The sequence below is a fragment of the Halichoeres trimaculatus genome, unplaced genomic scaffold, assembly GCF_033239565.1.
Source record: "Halichoeres trimaculatus isolate MK-OKI-2021-1 unplaced genomic scaffold, fHalTri1.1 fHalTri1_scaffold_19, whole genome shotgun sequence".
In the NCBI taxonomy this organism is placed as follows: domain Eukaryota; kingdom Metazoa; phylum Chordata; class Actinopteri; order Labriformes; family Labridae; genus Halichoeres; species Halichoeres trimaculatus.
In genome coordinates this window covers 6,993,318-7,007,310 of record NW_027437197.1, presented here as the reverse complement: position 1 = coordinate 7,007,310, position 13,993 = coordinate 6,993,318, and positions in this window count along the sequence as shown.

The following is a 13,993-nucleotide window of genomic DNA, read 5'->3' as shown; positions in this document are numbered from 1 at the left end:
AGTGCTAAAGCTGCTGGTTGTCATCAGCGCGGGGGGCAGAAATGGACGCATGTTTCTGCCTGATGTAACTCTACACTAAGCAGACGAGAGCGCAGAATCAAAGCAGAGGTTAGCAGGGCACTGATACAGCTGATCCTGAGTGTTGTCAGGGCGCGTTCTGCTGACCCCAGACTCCTGACAAACAGAATATGATACTGAGATGATGTGATAGCAGGAAGGGGTGTTTAGCTGCCCATTACTTATGAGAGTCTGGGATGGAGAGGAGGCAGAGGAAGAGATAAAATGAAGCTGACAAATCATTTTTTGACACAAAAGATGCACTGGAATAAGTCTGAGCATTCAGGAGCAGCAGCAGCATGATTTCCATGATGTTATTCCAACCTCTTAATCATTTTCTGGCTCTTATTTGTGACTCTTTCTCAGGTATGATTGTGATATACCAAATTTTCTATGACTGCTTGTTTGAAAACTTCAGAAATATATAGCTCTTACCTGCTTTTTTCAACTCTGAAATGCCTCTAAGAGCATTTGAAAAACCCTTCGAAAAAACCTGTTTAGTTTCAGAGTATTTGTTTCAAGGCCAAACATCACGAGGCACTTTCCCTCCGCTCCTATAGAACAGAGAGCAGCCAACACAAACATGCAGTGTCAAATAGTGGGAAAATGAAAAATGAAATCACTTTTGGAAAGTAGAAAGTAAATATTTAGCCCCTTGAAAAGAAACAACATGAAAGGGTCAAAGCGCATTCGAGCTTCAAAAATGTAAATACAGATCTGTTTCCTGACTGAGCGCTGAACATTTCAGATGTTAGGCCTTGTTTTTCTGCTTCAAAGGCAGAGACGATTGTTTGATTCTCTCACGCTCCCTGGAGTCTTTCCACTGGTTTTTATTGGGAGATATCACAACAGCTGGATTCGGACCTTCTTATCCTCGGTGACCAAATTCATGTGGACGTAGCCTCAGCTTATTATCCCAAACAATCTAATTTATCACAGAGAACAACTGTAAACAATTCTCAATGAGTGGATTAAAAAGACAGGTGTTTATCCAGGACAGAGGAAAAGGAAGGAGCACACAAACTGCAGAAATGATGTGTATAATGATTATGACATCACCTCGTGGCGTGACAGCATTTTTCATGTTTCTGTTTTACTAACACAGGTGATTTTCATCCATGCGATTGTGGTCATGTGGTTTTAATTGTTTTGCTGCTGCTTGAGTTGTGTGGGTCCTTTGGGAGCTTCAGGCTGCTCACTAACGTCATTGAAAGAAGGCATATTTTCCCGCTTGTATACCAGTTTTTTCAGCAGACACATGTCTGTGTGATTTTTACAGTGTTAGTGACTGAGACTAAAATTGTTGTTATTAGTATTATTACCGTTGTTACTGTTATAGCCTTTACTGGACAAGACTCACATGTCGAAGGAATGGGTGGACCAAAGAGCAAGTTCCCAGCTTGACTTTTCTTCTTCTTCTTCTTCTTCTTCTTCTTCTTCAGTCTTTATTTGTATAGCGCCCAATCAGAACAAACAGCTTGGGTACTGACTTAGACCAGGAGTAGAGAGCACATCTCTCCAGTGTTAGTGTCTCTACACTGGTAACCTATAAAATCTAGAATAGAGTTTAAAATTATTCTTCTGACCTACAAAGCGCTTACTGGCATCAGACCATCCTATCTTAAAGAGCTCATTGTTCCGTACTATCCGTCTAGGTCACTGCATTCTCAGTATAGAGGTCTGCTCATTGTACCTAGGGTCTCTAAAAGTAGTCTGGGAGGTCGAGCCTTTAGTTATCAGGCTCCTTTTCTTAGGAATAACGTACCGGTTGAGGTCCGGGGCAGACCTCTTCTTCTCCTTCTTCTTGTTAAAGAATTCTTTTTAAAAAAATTATTTATTAAATTTTCAAAATAAAAGTAAGACAGAACAGCTCAGCTCATGATTTCAAAGTCAAACAGATAGGTGGAAGACTCAGAAATTTTTTAGTATACAAATAAATACAGCTATACACATAAACATGACCAATAACACCAATATAAATACAAATAAAGAATACCAGGTAGCCATTAAGCAAATTTCAGCTTTGATTTAAACAAACCCTCTTGTGAGAATAGTAGAAATATCTAGATCCATATATGTCAGGAAAGGTTTACAAGTCTTAAGAAATGCTTTCTCCTTGTCATGTAACCTGCATGTCAGAAAGTCCAGTGACGCATATTCAAGTATGATCCTTAAATATTTCATTTTGCCCATTATACCTTTAATTTTGTTTTACTAAAGGTTGTGCATGGGAAAATAACAGACGGGTACTTTATTTTTCTATGCATTGCTGAACTTTAACCCTCTAAACCCTGGCCTCTTTTTTGGGTCTCTGCTAGAAAAATCTCTTACCCACATTGAGAAGAGTACATTTTTGCATCTAAAAAGTCTATTTGGATCATTCTAGAGTAATAATAAAATTATTACTTGTGAAATTTGTTGTTATTTTCAGAGTCATAACTCAAGTGTTTTTTTGGGTATTTTTGCCTTTTGTTGTGGAGCAACCTCAAAGACCACCTATTGGGGACCTTAAGGTATAATGCGTTAATACATTTGGATGTGAAGTATTTTTTATGTGGTTTAATATATCGAGTAAAATATACCCAATGTTAGTGATGGTGTTACTTTTTGTTACTCTGGTGTTTTCTCTCACTGATACATGCAGCCGTCTGGAAAGAGAATTAATCTATAGAGAGCAAAACTGTGTTCTTATCAGTGAAGTTGGGCGTTATAATATGGGGCTCAATGAGAATTGACTCAGTCTTGGAGCCGGCCTCTAGAGGACATTGGAGGAACTGCAGGTTTTTAGAAGTTTGCTTAATATTCAGTTCGGGAGTTTCTGATTAGTTTACTGTGCAGTAATAAAACATTTTCACCTCTAGATTTAATAAAAAACCAAGAGCCCTCAATAGTGAGAGCACTTGATTTCTATTGAACTTCACACCTGTGCTAACTTTCTGGCTTCTTTTCCTTTATCGTCCTGGCTTTTCTTCTTCATCCCTCCATTCCAAACTCACCAACCCAGAGCTGAGCAAACAACACCACAGAAGAAGAAAAAAAAATGCAGAAGGGGAAAAGAGGCATCAAATGTTGGAATGGCAAAGGGGAAAAAACACCATCCTCCCTGCAAGGCAAGACTCAATGTGAAATTAAAGAGTAGAGAAAGGTGGATGTGGTGGAGGAGGGGCAAGGAGAAAGAAAAACAGTTGTGATTGACAGTTTGGGTCTAAATCCCCTATCAGTGGCTCATGGAGAGAGAAAGGAGCCTCACAAAGGGCAGGGATCAGTGGCAGGGAAGAGGTGGGGACTGGAGCAGAGAGGGTGGAGAGGAGGGAAAGATGGAGAGGAGAAGTTTCTTTCAAAGACCAGCTGTTGTGTTAGAGACCCAGTGCGGGCTCATACTGGGAGGATTTACAGAATATATTTCACTTTCAGGCACCGGGAGGCCACAAAGATGAGGTTAGGGTGAAGGAAACATTGATGTTAGGAGCGTACTGAGATCAGCCATGTGTTTCAGTGAGCAAGGGCTGAAAAATATCAAACCACTAATGTTTTAATATGACTGATGTCAGTGGCTCAAAGGTTTGAAATATTACAGATAAGCTGCGTTTGTTTTTCTGTCTTAATGCTTTGATGGGTCACATTTCTTCATCAGCAGAACCAATCTGGATCCTAGAGATTCCAAGTACACATAAGGTAGAATAAAAATCTGCTTGTTCATAATTCTGCAGATTGCTGAAAATAGTCTGGAAACCCTGTGTGAACCTCTCCCTCCTCTTCGTCCTCTCCTCTTTGCAGGATCACCAGCGATCCTCTGACTTTCTTTCTCCCTCTATCCCTCAGCTTTGGGAGACTCATTCCATATGTTTCAGATCTTGAGCCAAGAGATTCAGCCTCATCTTTTGTCTCTCAGTCTTGTCTGCCTGTCCTTCTCCTGTTTTCCCCCTGAGTGTGTTTCCTCTCACCTGAGTGATTGTGAGCTTTAGCCTTGTACTTGTAAATCCTCGCAGTTAGCACTTGTCCAGGTTGTCATGTTGGATAGGTGGTCTTGCATCACAAATCTGGGGTTACTCTCCAAGGATCTATTCTTCATATCTGTTAACAACGCATTTTGTCACATAGATTGTCTTTACTTTAAGTCTGGGACATCTGTGTTGCTCGGTCCACTCAACATCTGTTGGATATCCATCAATACTGAGAGACAACAGGCAGATCCCTCATTCATTGTTCGTCCCAAGGCTTCCCAAGGCTTCCCAAGGCCCTGTCTTTTTATAGTTACCCCCGCCAAGGAGGTTATGTTTTTGGAAGAGTTTGTTTGTCTGTGAACAGCATAACTCAAAAAGTAAATAACAAGTCTTCATGAAATTGTCCATAAATGTTCAAAATGGGAATAAGGAAGAAGTGGTTAAGTTTTGGAGGTGATCTGGATCACTGTCAGGATCCAGGATTTCTTTAAAGGATTCTTTATCATTGTGAGATAGGGCCGTTTTCACCGTATGTGTCTTTAATGTGTTGTGTCCTGGCTTTGTCTTTGAGGCTGGCTGAGGTCTCTGTATCAGGTCTACTCAAGGAGGTTAAAAATCAGAAGGAAAAGCTTTCCAGGTTGCATCCAGAGGTACTTCATTCATCAAACAGGTGAACAAAGTTTGTCAGCATGAATTCTGCAGAATTCAGACTGACTACACAAAGACCAACACCACTTTTTATACAGTTTAAAAGGGGTTGCTCCACACCCTCTTTTTAGCTTTACCAATGTTTTAACCATGTCATGTATCCGTCATTTTCCACATTATTGTATCAGTCTTTAGTTTTAATGGTGTCCAGCCGTTCTAACCTTTCTAATAAAAAATTAGGCTCATACAGACCTCAGTTTATTACCTTTTCATTACATTATTGGTCGTACCATGCATGATATATCATAATATAGTGGAGCTTACACAAGTGAACTTTTGACACGGCAGTAGCACAGCGTGGAAAGTACCCAACATCTCAGAGTATATCCAGGTACAGGTTACACAACTTCTTCCAAACTCAGCAGGTGCATTTCCTATGGGTCAATGTCCTATCTTACAGTTTTTAGCCAGAGGGAGTATGCTCACTAAGCAACAAGAAGTGGAATTCATAAAATGATCCCACAAATGCTGGGTTCTATCTGTACTTGGAACTGGGAAGTTGGGAGTCGGGGTGACGTCATCGAATTGACGACATTGAATAATACTATATATACACGGCTGATTTACTGCGACAAACACTAGTCCAAAAGTCTAAATTAAAAAGAACACAACAGGAGCTTAATTACTGTTTACCCCCCAACTCGGAAATTCCTTGTGGGAACTCTTTCCAGCTGGAGGTTTCCATTTGGAACTCAGAAATTCCAACTTTCGAGTACAAATAGTACGCAGCACAACTAAATGGTCGGATTGCTTTGCAAAAAGATACAAGACAAGGCCATGATAATTTCTGACAGATGTAAAAGTATGGTCCAGATCCTGTAAATATTCTGGAGACTGAGATCTGGAATATGAAATATGTACTGGGTCATCATAATTTTCAACACTGTCAGGTAACAAATTATCGTACAAACCTGCAACTAACACCAAATTGTAGCAGACAGTCTGCTGAAAGGGAGTATAACATTAAAGTAGGACTAAAGTGTTGCGTGAATCACAGGGTCTGCGCTCTCTGGGTGCTTTTCTAGTTTCTCCTGTGAGATTTTAAGTCTGCTGCTGGTCCAAACCAAGATCTGCCCGAGCAGTCATAAGTTCGACCCAAGGACCGGAGAATTACAACAGAGATTGTAGAGACGTGGGGGGTGGAATGGAAAGGAGTGAGAGGAAGTGGTATTGACTGACACTTGTGGAGATAATCCACTCACAATGGGGTATGAAGACGATGACAAGTCAGAAAAAGAGAGGGATCATGAGGAAAGAGAAGCAGAAATACCAGAGTGGGGAAAGTAGGGATAAAGGAAAAGCTGCACAACTCTATTTCCTCTTTTGCTGTCCTTCTCAGATCATGTGAATGAGACTTGTACGGACAAGCCTTGTTTCTTTTAATTGGCAATCAAGTCAATACAGCTGCTGAGCATCTACAGGATTACACCCAACACATCATCCATATGTCTTTAGTCAATTCCATCAATGAAAGCTCTAATGTCTCCACATCCAGGATCCCTCCACCATACTGGTTTAGTGATGGCCAGCTGGTCTTTGTCGTGCAACATCTTTTGCATATTCTCCATAGGGAAGGAGTGCAGTCGATGGTTCCTGGGGTTCTGGCAGGGACATAATGACGCCTCCCTTGATCTCCAGATTCTACTTTCGTCAACCTGACAGGAACAGAGCTCAAAAATCATTTGAATGACTTACTCCTCTTAGTGACCTTTCCATTTACATATATCTTAGAGTGCTTCTACGTTTCCCCAGTCAGTCATACGCCACACTCCTTGACTTCTTTGCAGTTGGAGTGTAAAAAGACAGATCTTTTCGATTTTTAACCTGATGCATGTTGCCTGATCCTGCATTTGGGACCGTACCAATCTATCCAAATCAATCCAGCATCTTCCCCATCTGTCAAAGCTAGTGATGCTCTTTTTGGAAATATTCAGAAATACCAACTGTCCTCCAAATACCACAGCTTTTTTAAAGTGGCCGTTGGATTCCTTTATGGTGTCGAAGCCTCTTAACATAAATTCTGAGTCTTTGTACAAAGTGTGCACACCCTCAGAGCCCCTAACCCTTCCTCCGTCTCTGCTCTTTCTTTTTTAAGACATTCAGGCTTATAGGGTCACTCACAGATACCCACATGCTCACAAATACACACACTAAAGTCCCACACACTCACACAAATACAAAACACTGGGCCTCCCCGTGGACTCTATAGACGCCATTTCACACAGCATCTCCTGCTAAGCTGCAGGTCGATCTAAAGCCATCAAGCACCATTAACGATGCCATACTGGCCTTTATGAAGACCGCAGGGGGGCACATCCTGCTGGTGCCAAGCCTCACGGCTCGGAGGGCCAGGGGTTGGACTTTAGAGAGCCTTAATGAGGTGGAGCAAGTTAATATTTTAACACTTGTGGCTATTGTTAAGCCATATGGTCCTGTTTCTGACACCTTATTCCGAGGAGGGATATGGAGACGGATAGAGAAGGGAAGGAGGAGTCAGAGAGAAATAAAGAGAGGGAGGAAAGAGACAAGGAGCAATGAAACATTCTTTTACGTTAAGCCCAAAAGCTTACTATTATTTCACAGTTCTGTTGGTACCAAAGTAGCTTCTTCTCGGGATGCCGATCAAAAATGCATCGGCCCATTGACCTCTGTGGTAGGAAGACACTTAAGTTTTGTTTCCTTTTACAAATTGTGGGTGGCCCATTTTAGAGTTGGGTCTATGTTTGAGTAAAAGCACGAGGTGTTGAACCACAGACATGTCAGAAGTACATCCTCTTCATTTGGCACCAGCAACAACAGCCTATGACAGCCTTCACTGCAGATTCCCACCAGTGAGTACGCTTACAGTAAATAACTGGAAGCTGTTATTCAGTCTGGTCCCAACTTAAGGTTGGCCACTTGAAGACCAGACTAATGGTGTTTCTTATTTCACATTCTTTATCTAACCTAAGTGCCCCGGATGGATGACCCAACTGGGTTACTGTTTACTTCCTAAGGCCTGAAAGACTCTGAAATCACCAGTAGCCAGAGTCAAAGAAAGAGCAAGGGAGCGTAAAGACGGAGAAAGCCCTTCATAGGATCCCAGATATGAGCTTTGATGATTTGGGACAGACAGACAAAACACCTCAGGGGAGGAGCAGAGAGGGAAGAAAGGCAATGAAAGAAAGGAAAAAACCCTTTACATCTGGAGAGGACTCTGACAGGAAGCCACCCATCTGTGGCCAAACAGCTGGGGGCCAGACTGAGTGGACCCTGTCAGCATGAGTGTGTTCAGTGTGTGTTGGCTTGTGATGAACAGGTGGGGGTGGAAGAGAAAGGCTAAGTCACCGGTCTGGAACGCTGGATGTCACAAGATGTCTTCACGGCACCAAACTATCCGGAGCAGGGCGTTTGGAGTTGGGAACAGACAATTAACCTGTTGGAACAACTGTCTTCATGGTTCCTCACAACAAGTGTAGCTGACAGGTCCCCCAAGCCCCCGCTAATCCCTCAGTGTTTTAATTTCCCGGCAGCATCTGCCAGAGATTACCCCTGACTGCACCACAGGTATGTGTGCGAGATGAAAAATACTGAGTATGGATATCTGGCTCACTGGCTGGTTGGTTAGATTCAATACGTCTGTATCTGTCTCAACTATTTCATGTATGAAGGGTTGGGACCCATGCTACTTTCAGTCAAAGCCATCAGTGCTGACAGGGCTCTTACTAGTGAGTATTTTCATCATCAAAGTATTATGGTTAGACTTGGTCAGAGCATCCAAATCTGCATATTTGTCTGCATGGGTTGCTAACTTCCTAAACAGGAAGTAGAGGATCATTGTTGTGCATGGAAACCTAAAGCTGGCCGATGTGGTCTGATCCGGCAGAAGAGCTACTGGAGCTAGTTCAGGGTTCAGGCATTGACAATTACTATACTAGTCTTTCTTTACGCTGATGATGGTCTCTTTTACCTTTGTAGATCAGAAATAGACTTCAGAATAAGTTTCATTTAGGTCAGTTTGGCCCCTTGATTTTTTATCTGCCGCAGAAGAGGTTTTAGCATTTTCTGATTTATCAGAGAACGGCACTTTAGTTGATCTTCTCAAACCGATCTTTCACATTAGCCGTAACCTGCCTCAGTGGAGCTGTACAGCACAGTTTGTGACAACATGCGGAGTGATTAAAACATTATCTGATCAGTTTTACAACAGACATTGTTCAAGTTAAATTATAAGCTAATTTGTGCCAAGAAATTGTTTGAATAACAGGAGAAAAAACGTGAAATAGTCACGTTAGTGTCTAAAGCCACATTTCCACCAAGCAGTCCAGTTCAGATCAGTACGGCTTGGTACGGTTTGGTATGGGTTGGCTCGGTCTTGTTAATGTTTCAGCCAATCATGCCCAGGATACACTGTGTCTCCATAGCAGTGCGACACAGTGTACCCCGCTAATAAATCCAACGAAGAAGAAAAACGCGACACAGTAAACAAAGGGCATAGATGGAAGATATGCTGCATTTCGTCCTCTCTGTGATTGGCATGTAGCTCTTTGATACAAAGAACAATCAAGCTTTGTTTCAGAGAAGTCCGTGTGCCGCCAGGAGAAATACAGCTGCTGTTGTGACCAAGTGACAATTCTACCAACCAATCAACTGTTTTCAGTGTAGTAGCTCCACCTTCCGATAGCGGATCGGTTCAGTAAGGCACCCACATGAAAGGGTCCCAAAATGTGGGACGGCTCATCTTGGTTACATGGGGATCTGACCTGGGATAAGTCAGTGGAAACACCAGAATATGCGCACCGTACCGAGACAAACCAAACCAGTCTGCTTGGTGGAAACGCAGCCCAACATTTACGTTTATTGTCTTAAACCTTTTTGTGAGCTTTACATTCAGAGCAGCTTGGGATTTTAGCTTGCTGTGGGAGAGCATGTAAAAAAGATTAGATGACTTCAACATCAAAATTGGAATAAATTAGCTTAAGACATATTTTGGTTATTATTTTTTACCATTCATTATTGTTGAAACACAAATTGTACAGGTTCCTCCATTCCTTTTTAGGAAACTTCATCTCTTATCCCAAGAGTGAGGTCGAAAGCTGATCGGGACAACCCCAAACAAAAAATATCAATGCCCAAAAGTAGCCCCTGCTTTATCTATCAAAAACTCACCAAAACCTACCTTTTTAAAAATACTTTTAATGTTAGTCTCTAAATGTACTTTTTTTCTTGTTTTGCTTCTTTTAAACTCATGTTTTGTTATTCTGTTTTTTTTTTTTTTTATATGATATTATTCACCTGTGTAAAGTGTCTTTGACTGTCTAGAAAAGCAACACTTGCAGTACTTGGAGAGAAATGAATTCAGTAAGTTAATTTTCCTCAAGACTTTTACACAATCAGTCTTTCGCATTCAGTGGAGTCGCCCCCTGTAGGCCAAAAATAAATGAATAAATAACTGCTAGCTCAGAAGTTACTTTGTTAGCTTCACTTTCCAGACCTAGCAGTCCATCCACTTGTGATGTACAGGCAGTAGGTTTTGGATCAGTTTAACTCCAGCGGCTACGCCTCAAGTGCCAAAACCATGCCTCAGCAGTTTGAGAGGAAAATATTTTAACCCTATAACATCAAAGTGACAACTTTTGATTTTCTGCTGCAAAGGTTTAAAGCTGAGAACAAATTTTCATCTTTACTCCCTGGATAAATTTGACCCATGTCTGTTTAGTTTCTCGTCCGTCTGCAGGAATCCTCACCTACATTTTACCTTCCATATCTCTTACCTCTCATCAGCTAAAACGTCTGCATGATGTATTTACTGTTGCTTTTGTGGCGACTCACTCACTTCCAACTATGCAAACAAAATCAGCCACAGAAGAAAGCGTCACTCCGGCATGCTATTCACGACTGTCAGCGTTTAAACGCTGCAATCTACACCTATTCTATGTCTGCTCCTCAGAATAAAACAGTGACAGGACTCTTTGTCCTCACATGTCATAACATTGCTTGGAGCCAGTCGGGGTGACGGGACAGCTGCTGAGGACTTGGGTTTCCTTCTTTTTAAAAGGATTTTTCACCCCTCAGGTGGGTGTGTGCGATTGTGTGTGTGTGTGCGTGTGTGGCTTCCTCCTGTGTCGACTTCAAACATAGAGAAGTTTACCTCCGGCAGGTTTTTCAGTTCTGACACTTTTGGTGCCCTTGAAGTCAAAGGAGGGAAAAAAGTGTGTGTAGAGTGTGTATGTGTGTGTGTGAAAGTGAGTGAGGGCTTGTTCAAAGTGAGTGATGATGACTTGTGACCGCAGCTGAAACTTGATCAGATAAGGTCAGCAGACTGCTGTTTGTGGCCTTTTAACGCGTTTTGCAGGTGGCACACACACACACACACTCTCACACACTTACAGATAAATGTCTGCTGTTAAGTTTCAAGTGTCCTACATTACATTTAGGCATCAATATTGCTGCTAAACATCAGCAAATAGCTTCATCTGACATGAGGAGGTCGGCAAGAATTTTAAATTATCAAGAACAATGTGCAACAAAAATATTCCCAATATTCAAAATGCATACGCTTCTTTCTTTCTTTTTCTCACACACACTCTCACACACTGTGGGTTTGTTGTATAGCAGGAAAGGACTGTTAAATTTTCCCAGGGGAAACAGCAGCACAGCCGTTCAATGGACATTGTTATTAGGCTGTTTTTCTTGAGGCGATCCTCCCCTCTGTTCCTCTCCCTCTCTGCGTCTCAGCCCTCGGCTCAGGCTCCAGCAGGTGATTAATGCACAGCGGCGACCGTTAGCGATTTGCTCATCAGCCCAAAAGCACTTTGCTTAAGTGAGGAAAGTCATCCAAATGGTGTTGCAGTGTAAAAAAAAAGAAAAAAAAAGCTTGGTGTTGTTATGAGGTCAGGGACTTGATGTCCGGGATGGTGTAAGTGGTAGACTCTGTAGACGTGTCCCTGTTACAGCTCGTCCTGGATCGGGTCATCAGGAGCTTGAATTGTACGAGAAAGGCCTCAAGCAGCAAACAGCTAACCAACGATTGAGTTGAAAACATTGAAAGTCCATTTCTTGGTGGTTGTGTGTGTACAGGTTAGTGTGTCTGTTTGTGGAGAGGAGGAAGGGTGTAAATACAAATACAGAGGAGGAAAGGATGTCAGAATGGCTAGTTTAAGTTGATTTGTTTATGAAATTGGGCTTTGGCTGCTTTTTTTAAAGGCACGGGTCAACTTTGTCTTTTGCCCAGTATAACCAAGAAGAAAGAGAAACTTAAGCAGAAAGTATCTTTTTTTTAGAAATCCATGAAGAAGGATGTTGTCTTGTCTTTTTTTTCTACTGTTGCCGTGCACCGCCCTGTTGTGGCTGTCTGTTACGGCAGATCTCTTCCTTGTCTTGTAAATTTTTTCATCTCTTTTTTTATCATTTTTGCATTTGGAGTAGATCATTGCTTTGTATGGTTTATTTGTTGGTCATGGACACCCAACTGGTTGTGTCTTAATGTGAAATCAGCTGTTAGCAGCCTGTAACATGTCAATGCTAACTGGTGCTAGGCCGGATGTTTCCCCACAAGGTGAGGATAGCATGCTGGTTCTGAGGTGTGAGCTAAGAAGTGACGACATCGACCTGTCCTTTCATTCATCATTATTGGGAACGTAAGATCTATCTCCAATAAGATGGACCAGCTAGCCATGCTAACCCAGCAACAGAGGGAATACCAGAAGGCAGAGCATCATGCTTTTCACAGACATAGCTAACGGAGCCAACTCCAGACACCAACGCCACATAGGAGGAACTTTTGTTTTCTTGATTGACGCTGTGACTCCAGAATTTCACCTTCAGGGATAAATAAAGTATTTTCTACTCTATTCTATTGTAAATATAAGACTCTTATTGTGAAAGCAACAACACCTGTGACATCACTTTCTCCAAACCCGCCTGTTTCTTTCACTAAAGCAATTATTATAACATTAAATCATGTCAGGAGTGATCACGAGATATCTTCCTCTTCCTCTCTGGGACATATTGACAGGCACAGTCTCACACACACACCTACACACACACCTACACACACTGAGTCTGGGGGCTAATGAGGGTATTTCTCAGCCTGTGTTTGGTGGATTAAACTCAGAGCAGCAGAATGGATCTGATTGAGAGAGGAAACCAGCAGAGGGGAGAAAATGGAGCGAACAGAGCGAAGGGGGAGCGTAAATAGCGCTGACCCATGGGGGGTCGGCCCCTCTTTCACCAGCTCTCTCCCTGGGAATCCACTCTCACTCATTCAGGCCTTTCCCCCACTCTTCACCTCATCGCACCACTATCTCCCAGCCCTTTGGGATTCAAATGATATCTCATTAGCTCTTATTGGATTGAAACTTTCTCAAGATGCACAGTGTTTCACTTCTCTCTTTTACGGATCGATAAAAGGACCGCGGTGTCTGGAAGAAAGGGCTCCTCTTTCTTTTCCTCCCCTCATCGAATGTCTCGCCTAATTTCCGCTGCTCTTCTCCTCCTCATTTTCACCCTCTCCCTCCTCCTCTTCCTCTGTCAGTAAATATCATTCTGTATCTCCTAAACTATCGCCAACTCGTTTCTTTACTTCCAGGATACGAGGTCTTCTGTTTCTCCTCTCTGGTCTCAGTGTCCGCAGGGTGTCTTTGTCTGTTTCTAATGTGCCATTAACTCTCTGTGCTCGTCAATGGCTGAGAGTCCCAAAGGCCACAGAATTAACAGAGAGGGAGGCACAGGGAGAGAGGATCACTTGTGCTAAGAGGTACTTATTCAGGGTTGATAGGAGACAAAAGGGACATAACACCTAAATTAGGGTCGATAGAGGCAGACTTATACATTGATGGGGATCTCGATGTCACGGTTCAAAAAACAGGCAAATCTGAGAGCCATCAGAGCAGGAAGCAAACTGAGCCTTTAGGAATGCAGAGGTCTGATTCAGTCAAACTTAACATGGCAAATACATGACTATGAATATATCAGAGCTGATTACTCTGCTGCATATGGAAACGTCAACAAGCCCAGGACACAAAAGGGGGTTTTCACACCAAGTTGTCCGGTTCATCTCAGTCTAGTAAACCCTGATCTTGATCCTTCCGTGCTTCACACAGGAAGTGTGTTGGCTGCATAACGGCTCAGTCACAGCTTGATTTACATTTTGTGTGTTAACAGGTCAGACCGTTCAATCTGCTTTCTTGTGTCTCATGCGCCAAAAATCTAGGGAATAGGAGGAGACTTTTTCTGACAGAAAATTCATATATTGTGACCTGATTTGCCCTTGTTTCTGCAAAAATTTATGTTAAGATGAAAAA